Below are 21,787 nucleotides of genomic sequence, written 5' to 3'. Positions count from 1 at the left end.
TTACAGAAAGCCCAGAACAGTGAAGGTAACTGAGGGACATGAGATGAAAAAGCCCTCCTAGGGGTTTGCCCCAAAAGCCAACATGAGAAAGGTGCTACAAACAGAGGGAAAATAAAACCAGTACATAAACAAATGACTTGGGAGGACTTATTTCTAGCTGCGAAGGTCAAGAAAGACTTGGTGGAGGAGACAGTCTTTGAGATGGACATTGAGGGATGGACAGTATTTACGTGGAATTTGAAGGGAAGGGGAAAAGTGTAATAAGTGATGAGTGAGAGCTTTTGGAAGAAATACCCTCATTGAACACAACGTAAAATGAAGCTCAGAGAAGTGAGGCACTAAGAAATGGGTATATTTTCATTGTCGGCCTGTAGCTAGCACTAAAGACACTCTCATCCACACACGGCTTTAGTAAAGTTCACCCAAAGCATCAAGAGGTGCTTGTGTGGCAAGGAAATGGAAACATAAAAGGTATAAATATGTCAACTTTATCCCCAGTGCACGTTCATTTCCGAGTGTCATCTGTATCAGCAACCAGCATTTCTGAGCAGTGCCCATGTGCAGAGAGCATTCTGCTAAGCACAGAGGACATAAGGTGACATAAAGCAGGAAAAATGTTCTCATGGAAAACTGACAAATTAATCAACAAACAAATGTGATTTCTCTTCTATGTGGAGGCTCTACGAAAACCCATCCAGTAGTTTTTTCTCCAAAAAGCCAAGGGGTCAGCATGTTCCTACCAAGAAAGACCTTCCAAATCTGAGCACCTGTATTTGGTCAGGGTCAGATTTCTTCTGCAGTCTCTCTTCCTCTGTGAGCTGAAGGAAAAACCAGGATACAGGCGTAAAAAGAACCAGAACAGGACTGAAATGTGTTCTCCTTCCCATTAAGCCCAGCAACAATCCTGGAGTTTCTAACAAGGTGATCAAAAGGAGAGCCACAAACCCTGAAGACATCAATTCTGGTCCCATGGAATGTGTGGTCTGCGTGGTGAGAAATGCAAGGGGAGAGGCTGCAGCATCTCAGTGAGTTGGATGTTTTGCTTGCATAGGGTCAGCCAATAGATATTTGGAAATGCAGATCAGGGAGTACACTGCATAGGTTTCTCCTCGACATTCAGCGGCTCACACCCCTGCATATCCCACCAAACTCCACCGTGGCTCCAAACCACACTCACAAGCTTGCACACGTCCACAACAGAACTAGTATTTTTTCTTACGGTTTGTCTTTCCAAAGGGACACAGATCCATAAATCTGCTTTTTCCCCTCGTCTCTGTACATTTGGGTCCATCTTTATTTTTAAATGGGGGAGGGAGGGAGTCAGAAAGGAAGGAGAAAACGATTAACCCAGCCCGCCTGATACTCAGTGATTAACGTGACAGTCACAGAAGGACGAAGCTTAATGCCTCCCACCCTCTTCCTCCTATTCATGCCTTTAATACTCGATTTCAGGCACTGAGAGGGAGAAGACCGGGGCTGGTGGATCCCAACTGGCACTAAGATAATTGTACCATGCACACCCCTCACCAGTCAATCAGGGTCTGCTTAGCCAGCCCCGTTTTTGAATAGTTTTCCTACATTTACAGTGTTACAAAGGAGTGAAATGAGGCTTCCTCTCCAAAACAAGAAATGGGGCACCCTCAATAAAGACTAAGGGGAACAGAGGATGTTTGCGGAACCAACGGCCGCTCGCCCTACTTCCCAGCCACACCTGTTTCAAGGGTGTCTGGGAAAGCAGCCCCGACTTCTCTAACTCTCCACCCCAGCCTGTGTCACTGGCGAGAGCGCTCAGCAGCGAGGTAGATACAGCTCTGCTCTTAACTGCACAGCAGTTCCACCATTGGTGTGCACTCTGTACGCTGAATCCCCTCCTATTCCAGCCACGTCTTTTGACCCCTAACTCAGGGACCCTCATGCTACTCATGGGACGGTTTAACAGCGACAGGGTCTCAGTCTACACATCCAAATGCTAGGACTGCACGATGCTGTGAGCTAACAGGGGCCTTGTCAATCATCTTGCCCAGTGGTTTTCAAATATGGCCACACATGAGACTCCCTGGGAAACGTTTTTAAACGACTACTGCCTGACCTGACTGCCTCCCTGAAAGATTTTAATTTAACTGTTTGGGGTACGGCCTGGGCATGGATATCCCATGTCCACGGGATGTTGCTGTTTAGTTGTTTGTATTTATTCTTGCCGAAGCTCTGCAGGTGGTTGTGTTATTGACCTGGGGTTAAGAAGCACTGCTTTAGCCTGTCTTGCTGTTCCAGAAATGAGGAAATCAACAGCCAGTGGCCATGGCTTAAACCATGGTCCCAAAGTAAGACAACACAAGCAGAAACAAAAAGGAGCTTCCAACTCCCAAGACCACCACCTACCCCATCATCAGGCAGGCAGCTACCGGATACCCTGGGGAAACTTAACATTTTAAAGACCCATTGCACATCCAGGGAGTATGCGATACCCTGGGCTCAGAAGATGTGGGGATGAGCAAACGCTCACCACTGGCTGACTTAGGGGTCAGGCATCCCAAAGGGACAAGTGGGGCAGGGCAATGGAGGGGAAAGTACTGAAAGGAGATTCAGTGGACATGGCTCTGCCACGTGTACACGACTTTAGACCACGTGGCTAACCTTAGACCTATTTTCACAGCTTCAAAATGGTGGCTGTGGAAGACAGATAATCTCCAAGGTGCTGTCAGCATTAATATTCTTTTTTTTTTTTTTAATTTTATTTATTTTTGGCTGTGTTGGGTCTTCATTGCTGCGCGCGGGCTTTCTCTAGTTGCAGCGAGCAGGGGCTACTCTTCGTTGCGGTGCGCGCGCTTCTCATTGCGGTGGCTTCTCTTGTTGCGGAGCACGGGCTCTAGGCGCGTGGGCTTCAGTAGCTGTGGCTCACGGGCTCAGTAGTTGTGGCGCACGGCCTTAGTTGCTCCGCGGCGTGTGGGATCTTCCCGGACCAGGGCTCAAACCCGTGTCCCCTGCATTGGCAGGCGGATTTTTAACCACTGCGCCACCAGGGAAGTCCAGCATTAATATTCTTATTATCCCAGGTCTCCCTCACACACACATACACACACACACACACACACACACACACACACACGCATTACTTACCTAAACGCACAGACACATTTATGTATTTAAGATTATTTTTGACTAGTGTTTGGTAGGGAAGTCCCTGCACAAACATGTCCCTATGTACACAAGTCTAGGTGGCGTGCATGCGTGTATTTGGATGCACACAAGAAACCCTGATCTCTAATCCAAAGACACCAGCTACCAGTGACCAGACTAAGGCCCCCTGAAGGTGGGAGGATTGATCCAGAACATCTGGACATTCTCACAGAGTACAGTGGGCTTTGGGAAAAGGAGTAAAGACATCAGCTAAGCTTCAGGTTTCTCCCAAGCCTCTCTTCTCCCCTCCCTGAACAATGCAGCTTTCATCCAGCCATTGTTTTGGAGTCCCGCCTCTCCAAAAGAAACAAGACCTGACTTCCTAAGAAATTCTAACCAGCTGAAGCCCTGAGAGGGTCTATACAAAGATTCATAAGAAATTCAGACTTGACATTTCTTTCTAAAGATGGAAATTTACAGTCTGAATGAGGCAATGAGCAAAGCCACAGAGGATGGCGTGTGTGAAGCACAGTTTGGCTGTTAGGAGTCGAGTGAGTTCACCTCAAAACCTTAAACTCTCCTGATCTAAGAAGCTCTCCACGACAGATGACAAACACCGCCTCCCCTCCCCCTTAAAAGGCCGGACCCCAGCAGGGCCAAAGCCTGGGCCTCTCTTTCCTCCCAGGCCTGCCACTCCCTCGGGTCTGGCCTCCTCCTTACCCCCTCCCCACCCCTCTGAGCACAGCCTTGTCACTATGCCTCCACCGTCCTGTCCCTTAAGTCACCTTGAAATTAACATCCCACCACCCAGTGATGGCATCTGCTCACCCACATGCCTTCAGACTCAGGATACTCTCTTTACATGCGGGTGGGTCTTTAAAAAGTCTTCAGGCCAAGCTTAGGTTCCTTTTGCTAATGAAATGAATACAGACCACCATATACAGAGAAATGGTGAAAGTGGGGGGAAAAGGGTAGAAGGATGGGGAACAGAAACAGGTGCAAATAAAACTTAGGGGAACATTCATTTCCAATCCATCTCCCCTTAGGCACCACTGCTACAGTCTAATGAAGTGGTAGCCAAAGGTGTCTTCCTAGCATCTCTACACCTGGGCATCCCCATGAAGAATACTTCTGAAACAAGAGGCCATCTCATAAGGCTACCAGAACATTTTGTGAATGCCCCGGGAGTAACTATGCCCCTTTTCTTCCAACACTCCCCTTCGCCATGAAAGAAAGCAGCTAGTGTCCAGATGGCATGGCATCTCTCTGCCTCCCTACTCTAGAAACACATGGGGCTAGGTTGGGTCCTCATTCCCAGTAGCTTGGCCTGGGCTAGGATCCAGCTCTCTCCTTGACTACAAACCGACTAACAGCTGTCCCTTTCTTTATAATGGCCATCAACAAAGTTAGTTGCAAGCCAGTGGCCTAAAATGAAAATTGTATCATTTTCTCCTTCCAGAGGCAAGCCTAATAAACAGGGCTAGCATTCATTAACTGTAGAAACACCAAAGCAGCAATGAGAGCCTCTTTCCTCTTCTTTCAACAAGACCCTGACTTCCTCCTCTGGCCTCGGCATTTGGAATCTGAAATTCCTCATCAGTGAACCGGCACATTCCTGTGTTGATCTTCTCCCCAAGTTAAGGGAGGCGAGGAAGCACGGGAGGCTCGCCCCTTCACACCACTTGCCTCTCCATCCTCCTAAGATGACCATTCTCTCCTTCTTCTATAAAACTCCTAATTATTTTTCAAGATGTAGTTTGAATGTCAACCCCTCCACGAAGCCCACCTCCTTCTCCCAGGCTGCTCTCTCTTACAGCTCTTACCTAAGGATATGGTGGTCTCTTTACATGTCTCCCCCATTAAATCATGAGTTACTGGAAGGCAAGGACCAGAGCTAATTCTTTTTCATAAGTCAGTGCTTGACAAATATTGGTCCTTAACAAATGTTTGTTGAATAACTGAGGAGAGCAGAAGTCATAAAAATAAAGTTAAAGAAGAGATAGTGTGAAAGAAAAGAGACCAAGAGATACTAATAAAGAAACACAGAAGCAGGAGTTCATAAAAAGAGGGAGAAGAATCGGTTATGAGAAGGGCCAGCATAAGAAGGCATGGAGGATGGGAGGGGAAGAGGCAAACGACACATGTGGGTGGGACAGTGAGGGAAGAGAGGACACAGGTGAACTTAAACACACAGGTCCCTTTCTAATTTTTCTTTTCTACTTTTAAGAGCAAAGCAGAAATGCTGGAAGTCCCCAAAGCAGAAATATACGTGGAGCTGCCAGTGTTAACCATGATATAGAATTAGGTTCAGGAATGACGTAGACCCATGATGCATGGTCCAGTAACTTTGGCATCACCTGGGAGATTGTTAGAAATGCGGAATCTCGGGTACCACCCCAGACCTGGTGATTCAGAATGGACATTGTTTTTTTTTGTTTTTTTTTTGTTTTTTTGCGGTACGTGGGCCCCTCACCGCTGTGGCCTCTCCCGTTGCGGAGCAACAGGCTCCGGACGCGCAGGCTCAGCGGCCATGGCTCACAGGCCCAGCCGCTCCGCGGCATGTGGGATCTTCCCGGACCGGGGCACGAACCCGTGTCCCCTGCATCGGCAGGCGGACTCTCAACCACTGAGCCACCAGGGAAGCCCCAGAATGGACATTTTTAACTAGGTCCCCAGGTGATTCCTATTTACAATAAAGTTTGAGAAGCACTGATATAGATGTCCGAAATCCACAAATAACCTCCAAGAACGTCTCATTCTATTCAATGGTGTGGTGCACAGAGACTCGGCACTAAGCAACTGCCCCAACCTTAACCAAATCACTTAATCTCCCTGGATCTCAGTTTCTTCATCTATTAAATGAGAAGTCCGGAGGAGATGCTTTCAAAAGTGCCACAGGGCTCTCAAATCCTTGATCTCATCTAACAACATAACTGCAAACCATTCCTGTACCCACCAGAACAAACAACAAATAGCATCTTTCACTAATCAATATTTCCCTTCTCTCCGTTCATTCATCCATAGACATACCATTAACAGCCACAGGTGCATGGTAGGAACCCATCTCCTCTGAGTTAGGCCTGCTCTTTCACATTCTGTTCTATTTTCTGCAGCCGTCTGAAAGATAGTATCAATTCAACCACTAATCTACTCTCCCTGGAGACTCTTCTTGTGGTTGCAAAGAAGAGATGCACTTTAATAAATGTGAACAATTCATTAGACCAATAACTCTTTGGATCCATATTTATTTACAGGGAGACGATACCAGGATACCGTGCATACCATGTATGCATGGTAGCAGAGTAGTTTACTGAAAGGAAGAAATTTCTAGAATTCTTAAGGAGGGTGCAGAACGGCAGTGAAGAAAAGGAGCTTATCCACTCCTGACCCCAACAAGTTACTCGAGATGAGCTATTTTGTACTCTCCATCATTATGGACAGAAGGTCAAGGTCATCATTCAGAACAATAGTTTCCCAACCTTTAGAATGATGAGTTCCACCTGGCTCCTAGAGGCTGCTTTTTTGCTCTGGTTTCTTAACACATAACCTGTCCTTTCCCTCACCTCCTTCTCTAGTTCATAGTCTATATATTAACTAAATTTCTGCTTTAGCCTGTCAGTACTAGTGGCTGTGTCGCCTCCATTTTCATATTCTTGAACAAGAAAATAGAAAAAAGAAAAAAAAAAGAGCCCTGCATCCTGGATTCCTCATATTCGTGGAGGTAACGGGAGAAGGTTTTACAAGGTGACGATGATGTGGCCAAGGGCTACATCAGCTCAGTCCTGTTTCTCCATTCATCCCACCAACCAATTTTAGTGCACGTGTCCACCTCCCAGGTACCCGCTGCCCCTCCCCACACAAGGCTGGATGTGTGGACACGAAGGTCAAGGGAGACCGTCAAGGTTCTGAAGCCATCTTTCTGGAAGTGAAGCAGGAATACAAAATCAAGGTACCTGCTGTTCACCCCTTCACCAGAGGAAGTCTCTCTTCCCGCTCAGCCTAAAAGAAAGGCACTGGGTGTGCAAAGTAGTGACTAGAGGAATTTTTTCTCTTCCTCCTCCTTTTCTGTCATTTTGCCTTCTTACTTACTCTCTTTACCTCTATCTACCCCCCGATATATTATACATTTGCAGTGGCAAAACAAGGCTCTTCAGATAGACAGGCTTCCCAGGGATGGAACCAATGGAGAGAAGGCACTAGACACCCCGGGGCACACCCTGCTCCTCTCCTTCCTTTCAGCATCTTCCTTTCAGCATCTGTCTCTTCCTTCCTTTCCTTTCCTGTCTCTAAGCTGCCATATCATCGTGTTCACAGACCCATCATGCTTCGCTACACCTGAAACACAGGCACAGAAGACACCACGTCGTTCAGCTTCTCTTGAAATCACCAACCTAACACCTTCAACCGTGCTTTCCTGGGGAGTCTTTATTTCCTATTAATTTCTTTTTTCTTAATTGCACATCATGGAGGCACCTCGACCGAAAGTAAATGTACTCTTCCTCCCACCAGCAGCCACATTTCTCTGCCATGTGCCCACACCATCAGGGGGGCGGCAGGAGGGGAGAAGACAAAATAGAACCCGGTCAGCTCTTTATGCTGTGAGGGAAAAAACGGGGAGAGAACAATGGCCCTGAGGCTGCCCAGAGCACCACTGAGTCACAGCCTCATGGCGTCCACTCACGAGGACAGGGGCAGCCGCCACCTCCCAAGGTCTCCAAAACGGCTTTGGATGTGGAAAGACACAGACCACCTGTGGCGATTCCTCCTTGAATCCCAACAAGCACTTTCTGGATGGAGTCCATTCTTTCCTCTTTGTGGCTTTCCCACCGCCTAGTCCTCTTTCTCCCCTTTCAATGTCTTGTCCTTTGCCCAGTCTTAGAGCCAACTAACAATGGCCTGGAACCTGGCTTCACCCCATTAGCATTCAAGGCAAACGGGGCTGAGACTCTGTCGAAAGGCCTCCTGGCAACCTCGTCACCAATCCACATGATGACTGGTGTAGAGCACTGTCGTGGCCCCAGGAATGCAAACAGGGCAATGCCCTTGGAGACGCACCTCACCTTGCTCATCCTACCTATGGAATCGTGGCGCGTGGGGCTGCTTTTATCACCCACACCTCTGTTCTATTTTTAAGTAAAATTCAGAGTTCATCCTCCCACTTGAAGGAGTAGAAGCAGATGGGGAATGAGCTCAGGTGTCTCAGGTGAGCACACACTGGATCACCTCAGCTATCTGTAGACATGGCGAGCACGGCTCAAAGTGGGATCCCAACCCGCCACTCAGATGACACCATGGTTACAGATGAGTGCTGAAGCAAGAAACGCTCAAGAGAATGAAACCTGGGGGAGGGGAGTAGTGAACTGGATGCTATCCATCCTTTCTGGACGATGAAGAACTCTCTTCTACCGTGATGTTGAGTGACAAGGACCTTCAACGTCTTCCCCAATATCCCTGTAGTATTTTGGATTGTTTCAAAGTATTATAAAAAATACTGGAGAAATGATTTAGGGGGAGAATACTTTCAGGAAGATTATTGGTGCAAGTGATTCTGCCACACTGTTTGGAAGATCTTGATCTCAACCTGATTCCTGCCCTTGGGTGCCTTCGGAGTTTGGGGACATACGGTCAGTGGACAAGGTGACGAGTAACCAGCTCACCACCTAGCCCTGCAGCCCGCGGGCGACCTGATTTCCTCGGAGTTGTCTTGGATTGCATGAGCGACTAGCTGAAGAGCCATTAGCTAAGTCTTTTCCATTTCTCCTGCTATTTCTCTTTTCAAGTGCATGAATATACCACCTAGCCACATTGCACATGCTGTAGAATTTGCTGAGAGGGAGAAAAATGTAAGTATTAATTCTCTTTGGAGGGTCCAAGGCTAACACATGCAAACGGCACATCTCTTTGTTTAACACAAAGACTCACGTGTCGAATTCTGCACCCCTGCCACACACACAGCATTTTAGAACTCTGCAAGATAGCCATTTTGCAAGAGTGGGGAAGTAACAGTTTGCTCGGAGGATGTGTGGGTATAAATAGATGTGCAGACAGAAGGAGAAATTTATATCTCAAATATAATAGCACACCAAAAAATACAAATTAAAAAGCAGAATACTGACAGAATTCCTTCTTTCCAAGCTTAAGATTTAAGTCCTCTTAACCTGCAGCATCCTCCAATTCCAGGTGTTCTGAGGCCAGCCTGATTCCCCACCTAGACCTGTCCCTCTGCAGTAGGCCTCCCGGGATCTCTGGGCCCAGGGTCAGCACTTAGACAGCAAGTGGACTTCGGGGCAATAGCCACAGTAATCTCATTCATTATTTCATCTTTTAAAAGGCATGAGAAGGATACCTAGGAAGGTAGAGACAGGAGCTAGAGAGACATGGAAGTGGCAAAGGGGAAAAAGCAGCCTGAAAAAAAGAAAAAGCTTTCTCGATTCCCATAAAAAAATCAGAGCTTTAGCTTGGGGAGAATAAATGGCTATTTAACTCGAAAATCACACAGGTCTCCCAACCCTTATGCCATCCAACATCTGTCCCTACATACATCCACCTCCACTGCCTCCAAAAAACCCAAAACCTGTTAGATGAGGAAGGAAAAGAAATAACGTGGGAGATTTCCCCCTTTGTAAGAAGGCTTTTTCCCCAAACAGCATTATTTGAATATCTTGTTACCTTTTCTTCCCCCCAAAAAAATCCACTTGAGGGACTTGAAGAGAGAGATAAACAAGGAATCCCTGCCCCAGGTGAGAAGAAAATGAAATAGAATTTGCCCTACCTTGGTTTGTAGAAGCCAAACCTCTAGACAGACAGATTAAGGGAGTGAGCATGTTGGGTATATCCAGTCGTGTCTTCTCGCTTGCATATCCACATAAGAAAGACGAAGGATAAATAAAAGGAAGATCATTTAAAATCCAATTTAGCGTGAATTTTGTCTTAATCTTGTGTCTTGAAGAGATGCAAATTCAACGAAAAAAAAAAAAGATGGACTTCAAAGGTAATTCAGGGTATGGAGAGCAGCTCACAATGCAGAATCCCGAGTGATTATTCCGTTTGCATGTGAGGTTAGTGGCTGGACTATTTTTTTTTTTAATGATTCTTCTGGCAATTACGGTTTTTGATTTTTGCAGCTTTAGTGGAGGAGGCTCTGTGTAGAGAAGGGGGCCGGCTCTGTCCCTCCGTGGAGCATGGTCATTCCCAAAGCGTCCCCTTCCTAAGGGGGAAAAAGAGGCGGTCAAGGTTTGATTCGAGTGTCCCCCAGAGGGTGAGAAAAATGCATTCCGAAAAAGAGATCAATTCGTTTTAAGGAAAAGGGGGAGGAAACCCTGCATTTCCCACAGAGTGCACACGAGAGGAATTGCAAACAGCTGGCACCGGTCTATAAATAATTCAGAAAAGGTCTGGCTATACCATTCCTGGGACAGGCATGGATGCGAGGTGGGAAAGCCAACCTGAATGGAGGAGGAGAGAGGGAGGGAGGGAGGGAGGGAGGGAGCGAAGGAGGGAAGTGGGAAGCAGGGAGGAAGGGAGGGAGAAGCGGCTCCACGTAGCAACACACACTCACTCACACGCAGAAACACAACCCCGACTTAACTCGCCAGCAAGTGCGGCCCCCAGCCCCATCTGCAGTGCTGCTGACATGTCTGTCTCGTTCTCCCCATCGTCTCCAACAGCAGCGCCTCCTCCCACCCCGGGCTCGCGCTGAATGGGTTGTGATTGTGCACCGGGTGCACACTGGGCATTCCCTGGAAGGGGCACACTGACACGCGCGCACACACGCACGCGCCCCCGCGCGCGCACTCACACTCACCCCCGCGCACACTCACGCCGCCGCCGCCGCGCTGCTGTGCAGCTCACGGGGCTTCACCTGAAACGTGTCGATTGGACGGATGGTCGCGGCGCGTGGCTCCGGCCCGGGGCACCGATGCCCAGCCTCTCTGCTCGGTAAGGGGACTAACCCCCCAAAAAGACACCATAGAGTGCCCTATCCCTTCACCCTGAAAAACCTTTTGTAAAAAGCCACGTCCAAATGAGCAAGTGCTGGGCTCTGCAGGCTTTAAGAGCTTTACTTAATGCCAGGTTGGTTAACGGCTCCACTGCTTCGACGCTTTATCTTCCTGACACCCCCATGCCCCCCCCCCAAACTGAGACAAGAGACTCCAAGGCGAATATTTACGTACCGGCTCGGAGAGCCTGGGCGATAGCAGGGTCTCCGGAGAGGGGAGGCCGGTGGCCGAGGATGGAGGATTTTCCTTTCCTGCAAAGCAGGATTAACAATCCGTCTCGGAGGGTTTTGAAGTTCACGACTCTTCTTTGCAAAGCAAAGGAAAATGCATCCGGACGCCAGCACTTCTGGAGGGTGGTGCTCAGAAATCACCCAGCCGAGCACTTTCGATAGAGCAAAGCCCCGAGATTTCCTAGAGGTGAAGAAGCCGAAGGAAGTGGTTTTTCAAAGGGGGTGGGGGACCTGCCTTTCTCCAAAAAGGTGGGGGGTGGAGAGGCAGGCGCCCAGATTCCAGCTGGTGATGATGGGAGCCGGGGGAGGGGAAGCGGGCGGGGGCAAGTCAACCGCGCGGCGGCGGGAGAGGAAGAGGAGGAGGGGGAGGAGGGGAGAGTAAGAAAACGGGGGATTAATCACCGGGTACGGGGGCAGGGCGGGAGATCACAGGCTGCCTGGTCTGGATTTGGGTCTCACACTCAAAAACGTGCCCCCCCACACACACACACGCACACACCCCTACCTCTCACACACTGCTCTGGTGGGAGGAGAAACCCGCGAAGCTAGGGAAGATGTTCCTGCTCCCAGAGTGTGTGTGCGCGCGTGTTCTCTTTCTCCACATCCCCCTCCCCACCCCCAGACCCCTTCACCCCCTCACTCCTAATGCTAAGTCTCTGGCGGAGGCAGCTTCCCACGTCACGTGCTGGGGGAAGTGGGGTAGGAAGGGGGAGAACGCTTAGCCGAGTCCGTGGCGCCTCCTGCCGGCCGCAGTGGGAAACGGCAGCGAGGAAGGGCGGCCAAGGGGTCGGGGGAGCGAGACAGTGCCCCCGGCGGGCGGCCCCGCTCCGCTGCGGAAAGCGTCTCCAAGGCGGAGCTGCGGTTTGAGATTTACGATCCTTGCTTGATTTTCCATAAATCAGCCTTTGCTTCCTAAGTACGTGGCGTGTGCTGGACGCAGTTTAAAGCCGGGTTCTTGCCTTCAAGGGGCTTAAGATCTATTCTGAGCCCATGAGGCTGACGCGTAAAACGGGGGGAAACAAAGCAAGGTAAATGTAATTAAGGGCTACCTTGTGTAGTACAGATTACATGCGTGCTTTGCTGACTGCTAGTGAAGGTTTGAAGAATTTGGAATTTTTCATTAAAGTAGATCCTGTTATTTAAAGACCTTGAGAAGAAGATGATGAGACAGGTGAATAATCCCTAAATAAAACTAGATTTCAGGGCATTTAAAAACCCACCCTCTTGTAAAAAGCAAACGTCTATTCATTTCTCTCCCTCTTAAGCTGCTTTCTATTTTAACAGTACTTATCACCACCTGTAGTATTGTTTACTTTTAATATTAGTATCATTGTGGAGGCATCATTTTTATTCAGATCCGTTGTCTCTTCAGAGATACAGAATATTACAGTGGTGGAGCATTTTCATCCTGGTTATGTCCTGAGCTTCTTACCCACATTCCTGAGAAGCAGCCATATAAACACACGGGTAACAATCCTGTGTGAAGTGTTTACACCTAGTAGCTGGGTGCTTTGATCTATATAGAATGGGGTCCTATAGACCAGACAGCACCCATAATACATCTGAACTAATTCTTTCATGTTTCCTGATTTTGATAGGCCGAATATTTGAATGTAAGATTTTTAACACACACACAAACACATAAGCATTACAAGAAAACACAAATACAGTGTGTTCACGTGTGAATTATTCTGTCTCAGTAATGGTAGAGCTATTTTTCTAAGTCAGGGTAAGGCTGACCTTCCACCTCTTTGGAGAACTGCAGAGGCGCCCTGAATTGCTGTGCCCCTTGACACACAAGGGCCAACCCAGCCACTCCAGGTGTAGATTTCCAGTTGTTAGCATGTGGATTCGAGGAGGGGTGTAGGATAAGGAGAGCAAGAGCCCTGTGGGGCTTTCCTGAAACACTCCTCCTGGGAATGCCCATTAACTTCACAATAGTATCCAATCTCACTCAAGGCTGACCTTTAATCTACTTTTTTTTTTTTTTTAAACCTCAGAGTCCACCCTCCCCTTCCTATCCCTGATCCTCTTCACCAAAATTGGACCAATTCTCTTATTTTATTCCTTTCCTGGACCCAGCAATTCCGTTCCTGCCTCTTCACTTTTGCAAGTATAGAGAAGGATGAGATCTCAGATCCCCTCTCCCTAACTAAGTCCACCCTCTCTTTCAGTTTCTAGCTCAAGTTCCAAGTCCACAGAAGATATTTTTCTGTCAACCAAGCCTGAACTGATTTCTGTAACAATTTCAAGGATTTTTAAATGAGGTCTGGCACCGCACCACCATCCCCCTGACTCCACCCTCTGCATTTGGAAATGTGTAGAGGAATCTGCACGAAATGACTGGGTGATGCCACTGGCATGTACGACCCAGGCACGAGATACTACACATACCAAATTGGACATTGGTCCTGCACTATGAAGAACTGGCCCAAAAGGAGAACAATACTTCCACAAGCTATTTATCTTGAACTGTATGAAGCTACTGGCATTTAATCATATGAAATAACCATTAATTATTGACTTATAATAAAAAGGCAATTTCATAAGGTTAAACTTAAAGGTGTATCCTTATGTACAGTATACCTCTTATCTTCCCAGTTAGTTGTTCAACTACTTAGGGAGACAGACCAGCATCTAGGTATCCATATATTCCCAGCACTAGGCTGTTGGTTGGCAACCTCAGAAGTTCCCCTGGGGCAATTCAAAATGGCCCCAGTACAGAGAGGGCAAGGAGAGACCAAAGAAAGAGGCAGACCACTCCAGATTGGTAGGTGGCCATTGTAATAAGCAAAGGAACTTACATACCAGGCTTGCTGTCTTGGGCAGCTGCAAGATGAGTAGATCTCCACACCTGCTGGACCTAGACAGCAGCCCTAACAGGGTTCAGTCACATATTCATTCCAGATGGTGTCACTAATACATCCTCTCAGGGTTGCATCCTTGAAGTGGCTCCTAGGGCAGGAACAGTGGGTGAAATGGATATTCCAAGGACAAGGGGAGGGTGTAAGGAGTCTTCATATTGCCTGGGTCCAACTCGTGGGTCAACTGCTGGTCACATCCTCGTAATGATCTCCTCCAATAGTGGTGCAATTTCACACATGTGGGGTCTCAGTAAATATTAAGGATTTTTTATGACTGTTAGAAACCACTTTCCCAAGCAGTCTTGCCAACTCTGGAAGAGCTAATTCTAGGGACCATGCAGCCTGTGAGCAGAAGGTGGTATCTCTTCTCCATGGTGTCCAGTGCCCATTTAATGAGGGAGACCTCTCTCCTTATTTCTCAGACTTCCTGTCACTCACTTGCACTTCTAATGAACAACGTTTGCCTCCAAGGACCACAAACCTTTCAATAAAACTGTTTTCAGAGATCACCCAGATTCATGAAATTTGAAACACCATTTCTCAGTGTTGCAAATATGCACTTCCTAACTCCTAGTCAGCAAAGAAAGAAATATTCTAACACGACAAGATGTTGGGTTATATTTCACAGCATTATTTATTGAGGTAAAAGCTCTCACCTGAGGCTGCTAATGACACTGTTGGAGGTATTCTGCCAGCTCACTTGACCCAAAGGATCACAGGAGATGCAAACAGTCCACGGCCCCATCAGCAGATGCAAAGCCCATGCCTTGTCTGGAGAAAAAAGACAGAAGTATATTCATCTCACAGCATCTTTCAGACCAAACATGGAAACAAAAGGGTAGGGCCTGAAGCTTACAATTTGGAGTCCTTCTTTAAGGAAAAGTGTAGAAAATTTTATCGAAAGTAAATACTTACATAAAATGAGAAAATACATCACAACAATTGAAGAATTCTGATACTTATAAATGCAACACTTTTTAAAATTAAATAACATTTTTTATTAGTTGCTGCTTGACTCTTCTGTAATACTTGCTTTTCTACATTTTTTTACTTCATACTCTTTGAGTACCTCTTCACATTATGATTATTATATCATTTTCTAGAGAAATAATAGAAAGAATCCAGTATGATCTTTACCATGGTTGTTCAAAAATTGTTTTTTATTGTTGATCATTTGGAAAAATTTCTTACTTATTGGTAGTAGTACATCTTTCAGAATTGTTGAATTAGGGAAAACCTTTATCAAATTTTTTTTATATATAAATTGTAAGGCTTCAAGGGTTTCAAGTTTTCTTGTACAGTGACTAATCTTAAATATCCCTTGAATTGATGACACTCATTAACCACTTTGCAATGTATTATGAAGCGTTACATTATCTTCATCAATGTCAGTATTTTGTCTCAAACTTACCAAAAATTTAAACCATTTCCCAATGTGTACATATGACTCACTCCTCTTCATTAACTGGATTATCAAACAATCCAGGAGCCTATTCATTACTTCTATTCAAAATTTCTCTTTTCTAATTCATACAGCCACTGTGGAGAACAGTATGGAGGTTCCTTAAAGAACTACAAATAGAACTACCATATGACCCAGCAATCCCACTACTGGGCATATACCCTGAGAAAACTATACTTCAAAAAGAGCCATGTACCAAAATGTTCATTGCAGCTCTATCTACAATAGCCAGGAGATGGAAACAACCTAAGTGTCCATCATCGGATGAATGGATAAAGAAGATGTGGCACGTATACACAATGGAATATTACTCAGCCATAAAAAGAAACGAAATTGAGCTATTTGTAATGAGGTGGATAGACCTAGAGTCTGTCATACAGGGTGAAGTAAGTCAGAAAGAGAAAGACAAATACCGTATGCTAACACATATATATGGAATTTAAGAAAAAAAAAATGTCATGAAGAACCCAGGGGTTAGACAGGAATAAAGACACAGACCTACTAAAGAATGGACTTGAGGATATGGGGAGGGGGAAGGGGAAGCTGTGACAAAGCGAGAAAGAGGCCTTACACTACCAAACGTAAGGTAGATAGCTAGTGGGAAGCAGCCGCATAGCACAGGGAGATCAGCTCGGTGCCTTGTGACCGCCTGGAGGGGTGGGATAGGGAGGGTGGGAGGGAGGGAGACACAAGAGGGAAGAGATATGGGAATATATGTATATGTATAACTGATTCACTTTGTTATAAAACAGAAACTAACACACCATTGTAAAGCAATTATACTCCAAAAAAAAAAATGTCTCTTTTCTTCTTAGAGAATTATAGTTTTGGTATAATTTGAAAAAATAAATGTTACAATTTGCTTCCCAAAGTCAGACTGATTTCTATTGATGTCAGGGCTAATCTTTATCTTTTTGTTTCATATTACATTAATTATTATCTAAGTTTTCTCTTGGTTCTTTAATAAATAAATGTAGATAATAAAAGAAGGAACTCTTCAAATATGTCCCAAACAACAGTCCGTAATTTCTCATTTGTTTGGTTAAAATGTCCCAAAATGTCTTTCCAAGGTGCAGGTTAAGTGGCACAATCAAGCTTTATCAACTCTTTTGAGTAAACTTTTCTACATCTCTATGTTCGCGTTTCCCTTCCCAGCCTATGAAAAATCTTAGAGCCTTAATATTGATGGACACATGTTACAGAGCTTGAGCAGCTTTCTAATGGGAAACATTACACTTTGATTCTTTAAAGAAAACTCTAAGTTGTAACATACTCTACTGGGGAGAAAATCTAAAAGGAAAAAAAGCTGCGACAAAATACAAAAGTGGTCAACGACTTCAGGTGAGGTGGGGGGCAGTTTTCCAACTAGAACAAGGGGACGACCCATGGAGCCCATGTTCTGTGACACTTTTATGTCAGGATACTGGGTGAGTAGGTGCAAGGCGCAGGTGGAGCTTTCCTGGAAGTTTTCCTTGGGACAGCTGGCAATAACTTTACAGGAAACTGACGGCAAGCTGCATAAATATATCTCACTAAACCCAAATTAAATTATTCCCTACTCAGCTTCCTCTTAGCTTCATCTCCAAGATGCTCACCGCCAGTCCAAGGACACCCAGCGTGAAGGAAAATCAGAGAAAGTTGGAGTGGAAAGAGACAGCAATCTTAAGTGATTTGCAATTAAAATATGCTACTTTTGCAAATTCTGCTAAAACATTTGGACAATTAGGGCCCCTCCCACAGTCTTGGAAGGGGCCCCAGGTGAATGGCTGGGAGTCTGAAGCTGCGTTAGCTTCAAAGTGGGTCTGTCCCCGCTCGTTACCTCAAGTAAAACAGGCTTCCTGGGTTGCAGAGAAAATATTCGAATGTTTATCACCTCTGAAAAAATAATTCATAAAGGCTTAGCTGACAACATGCATGTTAATGCCTTCTGCTGAATCCAATCCATCTTCTTTTGCTTACTATTCCTGGAGTGTACAGGAAACACGGGCAGAACATTCAATTTTAATCACTCTCACAGGCATACAAAGATCCTACCATCATTACTCTTTTAAAAGAATCTCTATTTTGTTCTTATCATAATGATATTAATTATTCAACTCGGACAATCTTTTTTCTTCAAAGGGATAAACAACCTTCATCCCCTTGTGTGAAGCCCTCCAACAATGAAAAACGTCTTTATTATCCACCGCAGTTTTTTGAGCCTGTTGTGTACATTGTGAACAATACACTTCTAGACATTTGCATTGTGTACTCAAGGGAACATTTCTTTAATACTTCCCCAAATGGGCCCTTTTCTTTTCCAAATTATACAACGGGGGCAGAAGGGAGGAGAGAAAAAAGGGAGGAATAAATAAGACTTTCAGAAAGAGGACTGAATCTAGGACTGAATCTAGAAAGCAGGAGATGTGATGAGATAGTAGGAGTTCTCTGTAACAGAGAAAGGGAAGACTCCACATGGTGGTATTTCTAGCAGCACTCAACTCCTGCGAGAACACACCCCGAGTGGAAATAACCCGCTATTAAGCACAGTTAGAGTTGGCACTGCCTTATTGTTTCTTCCCCTCCTCCAACATAGCAAAGATATGACAACACTGTATCTGACCCAGCTGTTTTTGTTTTTGTTTTTAACAAATTCTTTAGAATCTTGCTTTTTCTTCCACCTAGAAAGGTCTTCTTTTTCCTTTTCTTTTCTTTTTTCCATCTAAGCATGGGGTGGGGGGAAAACACCATCTCTAGTCTCACCATTATGGTGAAAAGAAGATGCACTCTTCTGATGTTTCAGTGCCAGATTGTTCAAGCTTCTTGAGAAATGTGCCCCAATTTCTTTTACTACAGACAATGTGGATGAGAGACTGTCTCTATCTGAAGGCATTTTGAAACATCGTATTACCAGAGGCAGTCAGATAATGATGTGAATGATAAAACAAAATGGAGATCAATTTTGTAATTCTCCTCTTGTCACTTCACGCTCTTCTCTGAAACTTCTTAACGTTTTCCTTTGTGAGCCATGTGTCAGTGCCCCCAATATTCCTTTTCCACTTTAGCATCTGCCGCCTTCCATGTGGATCTTTACTCCTGGAACCATCACTGTCATCAGCCTCCGGGCAGATACCACCTCTTTTTCACGCCCCTTCAGAGAGTCCTTCTATCACGCAGCGGAGCTTTGACTGAGAGTGACTTCTGCCCACTTCTCCTGGCCCCTCTGCTCCCATCGCCCTGCACCCTTCCCATTCGCCACCAAGAGACCTTATGTGGGGCCCAGTTAAAGGAAATAATGACAAAGCAGCTTAGGGATCTCCTGCCAGAGTTGAGGGAAGGAAGAGGCCACAGGGAGACCTGGGCAGGCTGTTGAGAGAACACGGAGTCACAGGGGTGTGAGACGATCACATGTGGAGTCAATGGTCCCACAAAATAAATGTGAAATTAATGTGAAATCATGTGCATTAAGATGATTTCATTAGGGGGTGTGTGTGTGTGTGCGCGTGCACACACACACACACCAGCGCTTTGAGAGAATTCTGAGGCGCAACCTGAGGCAAAGGGTGGTTATTCCTCACATGTCCCCAATCCGCATGATTAGCCTGAGAGGGACGGAGCATAAGCTTCACGAGGGCAGGGCCCGGTCCATTTTGTTCACGGCAACATTCCTAACACCCAGGGCAGTGCCTGAAGGAGTAAATAAATGAATGACTTCTAAGAGGACCTAAAAGATGAGTAAGTATTTAAAGAAGGATTTTCTCTGCCGCTGTAAGAGCTGCGTTATGATGACCCTGCTTGAACTTCTCAACAGGCTCCCCACTAATGGGATTTAGTTCAGACTCTCCCCTGACAGGTGGGCTCCTTCACACTATGGCTCCAACTTCTCTCTCCTCTGTATTTCTTCATAACATCCAGTCATTTTTTTCATTTTGTTTTAAAACTGAGGTTTATTTTCTTTTTAAATTTAGATTTCAGTTTTCTCAAAGTTATATAAGAAAAGAGTTTAAAATGCTCGAAATAGCTCAACCGCAGTCCCCTGACCTCCCATCGCCACCATTTCCCACTCGCTAAAGGCCACCACTTTTAGCTCATTTAATTGAAGCTGTTGGCACTAGCCCTCCCAGCTCAAAATGACACACTTACAACTGCTACTTCTTAATTTTTTAAATTTATTCATTATCTATTGGCATCCTACTATGGAAGATAAGGGTTTGCCTCTTTTTCAAAAACAAAAACTAATGTACCACATATAAGCACACTTCCTATCTACCCTCATATTCTCCAATATATGCATATCATAATTATACTTAAATCAATATTCACTTGCAGTTGTCCTGTAAATGTCCTTTATCAGGTTTGGTTATCTTATATCTTTAGTCTCCCTTAATTTGGACTAGTCCCTCCACCTTATTTTGTCTTTCATGACATTGACATTTTTGAAGAATCTGGGCCAGTTATCTTGCAAAATATTTCACAATCTGGAATTGTCTGACTTTTGTGCCCATGAATAGATTAAGGATAAACATTTTTGGCAAGGTGATATTGTGAACTTCTCCAATGCATGTATTAGGAGACACATGATGCCAGTGTGTCCCATTGTTGATGATGCCAAATTGAATCACTGATTTAGGGGGTATCTAACAGATCTCTCAATTATAAAGGTATATTTTCCTCTTTGTAACTGCTAAGTAACATGTTGGGTGATAATATGAGACTATGATCCCACGTTCCTGTTTCCTAATAACTTAAGGACAAAGGGTATTAAAAAGAAATCTTAAACTTCACATCTAGTGTTTATTGTTGGTAGTGGTATTAGTGCAGTCATTATGAACAGAAATAAAAAATTATATATGTATACAGGCTCTATCCACTAAAAGAACTAAAAGCAAGCAGTGACACCCCAGTAACAATAAGCACACCTAGCACCCAGATCCTGGCTTCTAAGTACCGTTCTCCACTCAAAGTAACCTGGGATCCTTGGCAAAACGGCTGATTTCAGGCTGAGTCAGGGAAAATGAAAGGGGAGCCCAGAGCATCTTGTTTGGTTTGAAAGCAGGATATGCTCTAAAACTAATGGGGACATGTCCAAAGGACAGAATCCAACTTAAAGGGTGTCCAACTGACCAAATTTGGGACTATTTTAGCATAAAAAAAGAAAAGGATCATTATTGATTATGACACATTGAATAAAAAGAGACTCCATTTAGTCCAAAGAGAATGGTGGTGGGTGGAGGGAAGAAAAGTTCTTCTTCACAAATATTCTAGCTAATAAATGCTGAAGGAATGATGGAGTTAGAGAATCATCATTTTTACAGTTTCCAGTGTAACAGCTGATCATCAGTGAATACTAATAAATGTTTTTTTGATGACGATATTTAGCAAGACACAACTATATGGTGTACTTACGCTTAATCTGTAAAACTAAAGTCCTTTTTAAAAACTTTAAAATGTATATTCTCCCACATCTTACAAATATCTCTTCCCCTTCATCCATGTTTACTAATATTGGGTTGGCCAAAAAATTCATTCAGGTTTCTCCATAACAGCTTACAGAAAAATCCAAACAAACTTTTTGGCCAACCCAATACATTCATAAACCCAAGTTTCCTTCTTTGCAAATTTTTTCTTTTATCCATTGGTAGATATCTGTGAGCACTGATTCATGTATAATTTAATGACTCTGTAGAGAAAAATGCTTTAGCCTCTATTTAGGAGCCATTTCTGAAATTCTTCTTTAAACAAAAACATTTCACAAGTTTCTTTTTACAAAATCATAACATACTTGTCTAAGTTAGCTACTTTACTCCAAATTTTAAAATGCCATTTCAAAAAACATTAACCAAACACTGACCATGTGTGAAGGAGAGTGCTAAGTATTGTTGGAAAAACTAGAATAAGTAAAACACATCCCTGCCTTCCAGAAGTTAACAGTCTAAATAAAGGAGAACAGTATGTAAGCAAAGAAACAGTAAAATGCAGATCTATTTGACCCCTATGATAGAGATAAAAGTAAGATGCTAAGACCTCAGAAGTAAGACCTATTCATTCCAACAGAGTGTGGAAGATTGCTTTAGCGGCTCCAATTCTTCATCTCTTCATATAACCACACCCTCCGCCATGTAACTCTGCAGTGCC

At 44.9% G+C, this 21,787-nt stretch overlaps 1 protein-coding gene across 10 annotated transcripts in view; it reads right to left on the bottom strand.

Moving 5' to 3' along the window:
- The window catches only part of GRIN2B (glutamate ionotropic receptor NMDA type subunit 2B), a 630,348-nt gene that overhangs the window by 401,477 nt on the left and 207,084 nt on the right, over positions 1–21,787 (bottom strand). For 8 of the 10 annotated variants that reach the window (XM_079936840.1, XM_079936832.1, XM_079936835.1 and 5 more), the window contains 4 exons: positions 14,868–14,982; positions 14,156–14,302; positions 11,292–11,528; positions 9,890–10,324 (listed from right to left, as the gene is read on the bottom strand). The gene's annotated coding sequence lies outside the window, so the exon portion shown is untranslated. Of the gene's footprint in view, positions 1–9,889; positions 10,325–11,291; positions 11,529–11,852; positions 11,926–14,155; positions 14,303–14,867; positions 14,983–17,492; positions 17,805–21,787 lie in introns of those variants that run through there. The other 2 variants (XM_079936842.1, XM_079936833.1) reach the window with 2 other exon arrangements.

The sequence above is a fragment of the Stenella coeruleoalba genome (genome assembly GCF_951394435.1).
Source record: "Stenella coeruleoalba genome assembly, chromosome: 11".
NCBI lineage: Eukaryota > Metazoa > Chordata > Mammalia > Artiodactyla > Delphinidae > Stenella > Stenella coeruleoalba.
This window is presented reverse-complemented; position numbering and strand designations above follow the sequence as displayed.